Source organism: Saccopteryx leptura, chromosome 3, assembly GCF_036850995.1.
Source record: "Saccopteryx leptura isolate mSacLep1 chromosome 3, mSacLep1_pri_phased_curated, whole genome shotgun sequence".
NCBI lineage: Eukaryota > Metazoa > Chordata > Mammalia > Chiroptera > Emballonuridae > Saccopteryx > Saccopteryx leptura.
The window spans coordinates 231,544,142-231,553,314 of NC_089505.1; the positions used below are offsets into that span (position 1 = coordinate 231,544,142).

The following is a 9,173-nucleotide window of genomic DNA, read 5'->3' on the forward strand; positions in this document are numbered from 1 at the left end:
AGTTGACAGGAATAATCTCCAAGGACCAAAATGAATAAATGCTGAAACTTACTACTAATCATTAATAAGTACAACAGTATATTAGCATTTATTGTTGGATATGGTAACAAGAAAACCAATGTCTACGATTTGGAAAACCTAGAAGAGGAGAGAAATTTATATATTTTAGAAATAATAAAATTGATAATTATATGCCAAAATTATTTAAATTTACCAAGTTAAGGAGAAAAGACATGTAACCTACAACAACCAATTATACTTTTAATTTTCCTTGCATGGGGCCATGCTAATCTTCTCTGTATTGTTCCAATTTTAGTATACTGCTCTGAAGCGAGCACCATACTTTTAATTTTCTACTCTAATCTCTTATGTATTTAAAAGGAGACATAAAAGAATGTTTATAATACTTGTTTATAAGAACTAAGAACATGTGCATCTTAAATTTCCCTCAAAGGTGAATAAAGTAATTCTATTTTAGTTTATTGTAACAGTGGAATAGAATATAGTAATTAAAATGAGCTCTATCTACATATATCCCTGAATCAATATGAATGATACAAGTTCAAGTTAAAAAAGGTAGATGTCAAAGTATGAAACACTATGAGTATGGTACAATTATACATATATTAAAGCAAAAAATATTCTATATTTATTTATTTAGAAATTTATATAAAGTAACAATGTAAAACTTTTTCATTGGAATTAATCACCCTTATATTATGTTTGTTAGATATTTCCTCTTTGGAGGTAGAGTAGGGAAAATATAAATTGGAGTGGAGAATTAGTAGCATATTTTTTAACTGTAAGCGAACAGATTCAAATATCCAGTGGTGGATGCTTACATTAGAGTTATGTTTGCCTGTTCTCAATTCTATGCTCAAAGTCATAAATACGAACAAAAAACAAAGTTCAAAAACCCAAATAATCAATGCCATCTCTTGACTTTGTAAGCCAAGCCCAGATGTTTTTCTATCTCCTCCCACCTCTGAATAGGTGATTCTTAGTGAAGTTGAAAGATCTTATTGCTGTCTCTCTGTCTTTCTCTAACCAGGAATCTACTCTTTGATTCATTGTGACATGACTACTCTCAGTTACTAATGAGCTTATTGTTAAGGTTAATGCATGAGTGACCACTAAATAGCATTTAATTCATTCATACTTCCCCTGACTTCTACAATTTTGACCACATTTTATTAATTTCTACAACTAAGTTAATATTTTAGAGATTCTCCCCTATGTCTTTCTGCTTTATTCTCTCTCTGAACACAATCTCATTTATTACCGAATCTTTACAAAATAACCAAATGAACAAAATGCAGACATTTCTCAAATTTTTATATCAATCCCAGACCATTTTCTAAACTCCCTCTATTCAGCTACCTTATTGAAATCTCCTTAAGTATGTTTCTCATTTTTCTCAAACTTTGGAAGTTCATAATTAATTTTTATTATCTCATTAAAAGTGTCTTCTTGTTTGTTACCCCATCTAGTAAATGTTATTTCTTATACCTAGTAATAATGCTAGAAATCTTGACACATTATTCTTTTTTGCCCTCCTGCACTAAATCCACATCCTCAAATCCAAAATATTTATACATTCTGCATCCCACCTCTCTTTTATCTATCCAAACCACTTAATGCACACCAGTGTTGTCTAAACTTACGCAATTTACCCTTGAGCTCCTCTATTGATTTTACACATAGCAGGCAGAAAGAATACCATTTTATTGAACATTGTTCTTCATGTGATACAGCTTTAATCTCTGCAATCATATTCTATTGCTCTTGGATCATACCTAAATTGTGGCTGCGGGAAATTTCTTCTTCCTCTCAATATTCATTTAGCTTTCTTCATTAGTCTTCAGAGACCCCCATACTCTCTCAGTTCTTTGTTTCATCCTTCATAGAGGTTTGCTCAGATAGTTCCTTTTACTAGAATCCTTGCTCCATATCTGTATCAAATTAAAACTTATGTAAATGACAATTTATAAATCTAGGGACATTGTTCACTGAATATTAGCTGGCCCCTATTACATTGTCATACCACACTGTTCTTTCCATTATAACCCTTGTTACCGTTTATAATCAGATTTTATTTTTAGTGTGTCATAGTTTTTATTACAATTTTAGTGCCATAGGATGACAGCAGTGTCATTATTGTTATAAGAACAGAACCATAACCAGAATTTACAGTTCTTCTGACTGTATAATTACTATATAAATGGCATACACCATTCTGTAAGTTTAAGGTGCACAACACTTTTATTTTATACATTTATATATTGCAAAATGATTACCACTATTTTAGCTTCACCTACATTATGAACACATTACCATTTTCTATGTGTGTGTATGTGTGTGTGCGCACGTGTGTGGTGAGAGTTTTTAATATCTCCATTAGCAGCTTTAAGGTATAAAATTGGCTAAAGCTTAAGCAGTTTCTTTATTTGGGAGAGCATAGTTGGCTGTTTGTAATTGGTTGTTCTTAGATTCATTTTCTCTGATTCAAGTGTATTCATTGACTGTGGCTTAGGTTTTTACTGGCCTACTAAGGCCTGAGAACAACCCCAGTGAAATGGCCTCCTTGTCTAATTACTTTATAAAAAGGTTATGTTACTCTAGAGATGGTTGTTCAAGTGCTGTATTTTAGAAAAAAAAAAAAGATTTTAAAATAATTTTATGATTGGGGGAAGGGAGTAAAGAGGGACAAATACCTGGTGATGGAAAGTGGCCTTTTGGTGATGGATATGCAACATAATCAACAGTTCAAATGCTATAGAAACGTTTACCTGAAACCTATGTGCTCCTATTGATCAATGTAACTGTTAAATTTGTCTAAATAAAATTTTAAAAAAATAAAATAATGTTAGGATATGTTTTGGGGATTTCTTGCAAATTAATACAAGCAATTTTAGAGAACATTTTTGTTTCTGTTTTGTGTACACATTCTCCCTTTTTTTCTTTCTCTCTTTTTCATTTTTGTCAAGTTGTTCTGGTGTCCTCAAATTGATTCAAATTCAATCAGGCAGAATTTTTATTGAGAACTTACTATTTGTCATTCATATTTTTATGGCTACAAGAATAATAATTATTATTATTTCTTTTGACAAAGACAGAGAGAGTGAGAGAGAGGGACAGATAGGGACTGACAGACAGGAAGGGAGAGAGATGAGAAGCATCAGTTCTTTATTGCGGCATTTTAGTTGTTTGTTGATTGTTTATTCATTGATTGCTTTCTCATATGTGCCTTGACAGGAGGGCTACAGCAGAGCAAGTGACCCCTTGCTCAAGCCAGTGAACTTGGGCTTCAAGCCAGTGACCATGGGTTCATGTCTATGATCCCATGCTCAAGTCAGCGACCCCACACTGAAGCTGATGAGCCCGTGCTTAAGCTGGCAACCTGGGAGTTTTGAACCTGAGTACTCCATGTCCCAGTCCAATGCTCTACCCACTGTACTACCAGCTGGTCAGGCTGATAAGAATAATTAAGACATAAGCATTAATTCAAGTTCATTATAAGTTAAATTTTTTCTTCAAATTAAAATTGAGAAAAAATAGTTTTATTGTATAAATTTCTCCTCACTTAACAATAGCAACAACACCAAAACTTCTCTAGGTACACAACATGTTTTAATAGTCAGTAGCAGTCCCTTTTATATTCAAAGATAATATAAATCTCCATTTTTACAGATGTCAAAAAAAGATATAGGAAAAATAAACATCCGTTTCTAGGTACACTTAGCATCAATCTTAAGGACTTCTGAAAACTACTTAAGACTAAATTTTCAACTTTTGAAAAAAATTATGGCAATTTATTATTTCAGTTATCCAGCCTGTGATATATAAATACATCACAATTATGACAATAGGAATCTCTACAATCTTTAACACATTTTGCTTTTGATTACATGCTTTATTGTTGACATTTAAGTCATATGCTCAGATAATATTTTAACTGCCTTTTTTTTACTTCAAAATTATCTTCATTAGTGGGTGAGTTTTACTTCTATGTTAAAGTTTCTTATTGAAATATTTGTTAATAATGAATGATAACTTCTGCCAAAGCTCCATGCTAAGAACATTCCCTGGAAAACACTGTAATATGATTTCTTTTCCCTCAATTCCTACAATTTTTTTGTATTTTTCTGAAGGGGGAAGCCGGAAGGCAGGCAGACAGACTCCCGCATATACCCTACAGGGATCCACCCGCATGTCCACCAGGGGGCGATGCTCAGCCCCTCTGGGGCATTGCTCCACTGTAATTGGAGCCATTCTAGCACCTGAGGTGGAGGCCATGGAGCCATCCTCAGCACCTGGGCCAACGTTGCTCCAATAGAGCCTCGGCTGCGGAAGGGGAAGTAAGACATAGAGAGGAAGAAGAGGGGGAAGGGTGGAGAAGCAGATGGGCACTTCTCCTGTGTGCCCTGGCCAGGAAGCAAACCTAGGACTTCTACACGCCAGGCCAACACTCTACCGCTGAGCCAACCATCCAGGGCCCCTACAAATTTTTTTTTAAGTGAGAGAATGGAACATAGAGAGACAGACTCCCGCATAAACTCTGACCAGGATTCACCTGGCAACTCCCATCTGGGGACAATGTTTGATGTTCCAATCAACTGAACTATATTCAGCACCTAGGCTATGCTTGAACCAATCCAGCCCCTAGCTGTGGGAGGGAAAGACAGAAAGAAGTGAGAGAGGTTAGGGAAGAGATGCAGATGGTTGCCTTTCATGTGTGTCCTGACAGGGGATCAAACTGAGGAAGTTTGCATGCCCAGATGACAAACTATCTACTGAGCTAACAGGACCTATTTATTTATTTATTTATTTATTTAATTTTAGGTTCCATGCAATAGATTCTCATAGTGATATTCTGAGAGACTTTAAAAAACTTTATATGGCCAGTAAATATCCATTCATGTAAACTTTTCTATATTATAACTGCCATATAATGTATAAGAAATTATCAAATGTTTAAAAATAGAAAAACACACATGTGTGGAAGTGTCAAGTTTTCCTCAGTCATCAAAATGACTATACTCTATAAATGTAAAGGTATTTGCTTTGGCTTAAAGCTAAAAGGCCAGAAATGAATAATCTCTACTAAATATCCTATTTTCTCTAAATTCTCTAAAATCTTTTATAAATCATTCACAAATTAACATAGTATAGATTTCAGGAATCAATTTGGAGAAAATCCAGTAATGTATGCATTTAATTTTTATGAATTTAGGAAATAATAAATTGGGTTGCTGGAGATTTTAATCATCAGATGCTGATTTAGCATTATGCAAATATTTCCTGAAAAAAGCATCATAAATTTATTTTTTAAATAATTGGAGCCTGACCTGTGATGGCACAGTGGATAAAGCATCAACCTGGAATGCTGAGGTCACCGGTTCAAAACCTTGGGCTTGCTTGGTTAAGGCACATATGTGAGTTGATGCTTCCTGTTCCTCTCCCCTTCTCTCTCTCTTTCTTTCTCTAAAATAAAAAAAATAAATAATAATTTAGAATAATCATTCAAATTCATAAGACTATTTTAAAATTATATGTTAATATTTATTTATACTAAAGGGAAATTAAAAAACAAAAAACCTTAATTTAAATTACACACCTTATTTTTTCAAACCATTAAATTGTTGTTTAAACTAACTTCTTCAAGCAATTACAACCCTCAGGCAATTTTAACCCTGCTAAAATAGAATAACAAGTTAGATTTACCTTCTGCCTGAAATAAAACTGTCAACATTTATAAAACAATGGCTTTGAGACATATCAGGCAATAAAGGTCAGTGATCTCTAAGAGCTGAAAAACAAACAAGGTGACAAGGTGAGCTTATAATTGACACAGCTTGAGAAAGTTTGTAGGCAGGGTGCCAGGATACCCAGATAAAGACCTGTGGACTTCCTGAATTGAAGAGATAGACTTGAATTTCCAGATCTAAGTGGCTCTAGTTATCAGGTCCCCTTTGCATCTTCAGTTGACTACTGATTAGGGCAAGTATATAAGAAAATCATTCAAGCCTTGGAAGAGAACTGCCAGAAAACATTGGAGATATGTGCACAGTATTCATACATATCTAAGAATAGTGCTTCTTCTCATCATAGATGAAAAACCTCTTGATTCACAAACACTGTGCAGAGTGCATGGACTGGCTATGTCTCAGTGGTGGTGTATAACAATGATAGACTGACACTAATTGTCAGTCTACAAGTCTTAAAACCAATATTCAAAGATTAAACTCTTTATAAACAACAGCATCTCAGAACAAATTCCAAGAATAGGAGGATAAGACAAGAAGATGAGCATTTATCACCAAGAGAAGTGCATTACATAAAATGATAAATTCCATAAAGCAGAAGGAGAATGACAACAGATAAAAATATGGATCTACACAAATGAATGAAGATTAGTGGGAGTAGAAGCTATGTAAAAATTTTTCTTATTATGTAAATATATTTAAAAAATAATTGATTCTTAAACAAAATAAATAAAATGTAGAAAAAGTTTATAACATATATGTGAAGTATAAAGTATCAGTAAAATGTATGACAAACTAGCACGAAAGACAGGAGAAGAGAAATGAGAGTATACAATAAATTATGTAAAGGTAGAATCTAAAAAGTTACAAGTGCATATTATATATTTCCCAATTATTTTATAATTTGTTAAATTACATTGATAATTTTAAAATATTAGATCAACCTTTAATATCCAAAATAAACACATATTGTTCATATTTAGTCTTTTATGAAAAGAGATGGTTATCTTTTGATAATATTTTTAAATGATTTCTTATTTATGTTCATAATTAAGAACAGACTATAATTTTCCTTTTCACATTACTCTTGTTGTGATTGAATATCAAGTTGGCCTTACAAAATAAGCTGAATAATGTCACTTTTTGTGTAATTTATGGAAGTGTTCAAATTAGATTTGTGGTTATCCTCCTCTGCATTGAGTAAAATTCACTACAGGGCCTGAGGTATTCTTTGTGTCAAAATCTTTAAGTACAAATTTAATATCTGTTTTAGGTCTAGGGCTATTTAGAATTTCTATTATTAATTGTGTTAGTATTGGTAAATTATATTTTTATGATATTGCCATTATATTTACATTTTAAATTCTATTGGCATAAAATGTTTTCCTGATATGCTTTTCTTCTCTTTAATATATGTAGATATTTTATATATCCTTTATTTTAATTCATCTCATTGTTTGCTTATGCTTTTTTTCATCATTCTAGTCACTTTTTAACTTGTATACGTTTTACAACTAAATTTTAGCTCTGGTAATTCTCTTTGTTTTATAATTCATTATTTACAGCTCTCATTTTACTTTGGAGGAGTTTTCATGGCTATTTTTTTATGTTGTGAAGCTATTGCATACTTCTTTTCTAATTGAATTTATTGGGGTGACACTGTACCATATATTAACCATCCCAAGTCGTCTCCTTCCATCACTTCCTCCTTTACTCTCTTCTACCTCTGCCCTTCCCTCTATGAGCCATTTTTTTCTCCTTAATTTCTTTAATCTTTAATGCTTAAAAATTTAATTTTGGCTCTGGCTGGTTGGCTCAATGGTAGACCATCAATCCAGCATGTGGAAGCCCCAGGTTTGATTCCCCATCAGGGCACACAAGAGAAATAATCATATTCTTCGACCCCCTCCCCCATCTCTCTCTTTCTTCCCCTCCTGCAGCCATGGGTTGATTGGCCCTGGGTGCTGAGGAAGGCTCAGTGGAGTCATATATTTTATATATGACTTCTAGATGTTATGGTTGTTTGAATGGGGATCATATCCATGAAACTCCTCACACTTTCATTTATGAAGTTGCTTCTCAATTTTTTTCTCTTTCATTTATATATTTTTTATTTTCACTACCTTGTTCACCTCTCTCACAAAAACAAAACAAAACAAAAGCAAGCAAACAAAAAAAACCTTTAAAGTAGAAGTTATTAAACTACTACCCATATACCAGATCTGCTCCACTGCCTGATTTTATAAACATTTATTAAAACACAGTCTTCTCATTTGTTTATATATCATCTATGCTCACCTTTGTTGCCTTTGTGTTATTTTGGCAGAGATGAATAGCTGTGGCAAAGGCTACTTGGCCTCAAATATTTGCTATCCTGCCCTTTACAGAAAAACAGATGGCTTTTTTATTTTAATGCATTTTTATTTTTCCTTAGTCACTCATTTTTTTACCTACTAGGTTGAATAATATACATTTAAATTTTTACTTCCATACATATTGGAAATTTATTTATATTATGTTTAATATTTTTTAAAAAAGATTTTTTTTGCTTTCTTCATATTACTTCTTTAAAAATGTTAGGGTTTTTGTTTTTGTTGTTGTGTAAAACATTTTCCAACCACTTCCTTCATATTAATTACATAAATGATGCATCCTTTGAATTTCTCATATAATTAAAAATTATTTTTCCCTGACAAGTGTGTGATATTTTAACTTGGAATAGGATTCTTGGGTCTTTGTCCTTTAGTTTCTGTCCTACGGAGTGTTGTTCATTTATAGTCTCCTCTGTTTGCAAAGGAAAACTTTGTTAAGTTTTTCTTTTTATGATCACTTTCTTTAATCTTGAATTCAAATATTTCCTTATTGATAATCAATATTGACATTTCATTTTTATTTTTACTTCTTCTTACAATAGTCTTTCCTGAACCTTATGTAAGCCCTACATTCTATACAGTCAATGCATTATTTATATAGTAAATATTTTTCTCTACTAATTGAGTCAAACTATATTACTCTATATTTTTTATGGAAGAGTTTATGTCCCATATTATGGCTCATGCATATGTACACCAAATTACTTTCTTTTTTACTAATATTTTTAATCTTCTGCCATTTTTCTATGAATTTTAAGGTGTTTCTTCCACATGAAATTACAGAAGACTTAGCTGGTTCTTTTTTTTTGTTTTTGTTTTTGTTTTTGTTTGTATTTTTCTGAAGCTGGAAACGGGGAGAGACAGTCAGACAGACTCCCGCATGCGCCCAACCGGGATCCACCCGGCACGCCCACCAGGGGGCGACGCTCTGCCCACCAGGGGGCGATGCTCTGCCCCTCCGGGGCGTCGCTCTGCTGCGACCAGAGCCACTCTAGCGCCTGGGGCAGAGGCCAAGGAGCCATCCCCAGCGCCCGGG

At 33.3% G+C, this 9,173-nt stretch overlaps 1 pseudogene; it reads right to left on the minus strand.

Moving 5' to 3' along the window:
• Positions 1-244: 244 nt before the first annotated feature.
• Positions 245-337, minus strand: LOC136402006 (U6 spliceosomal RNA; annotated as a pseudogene).
• Positions 338-9,173: the final 8,836 nt, after the last annotated feature.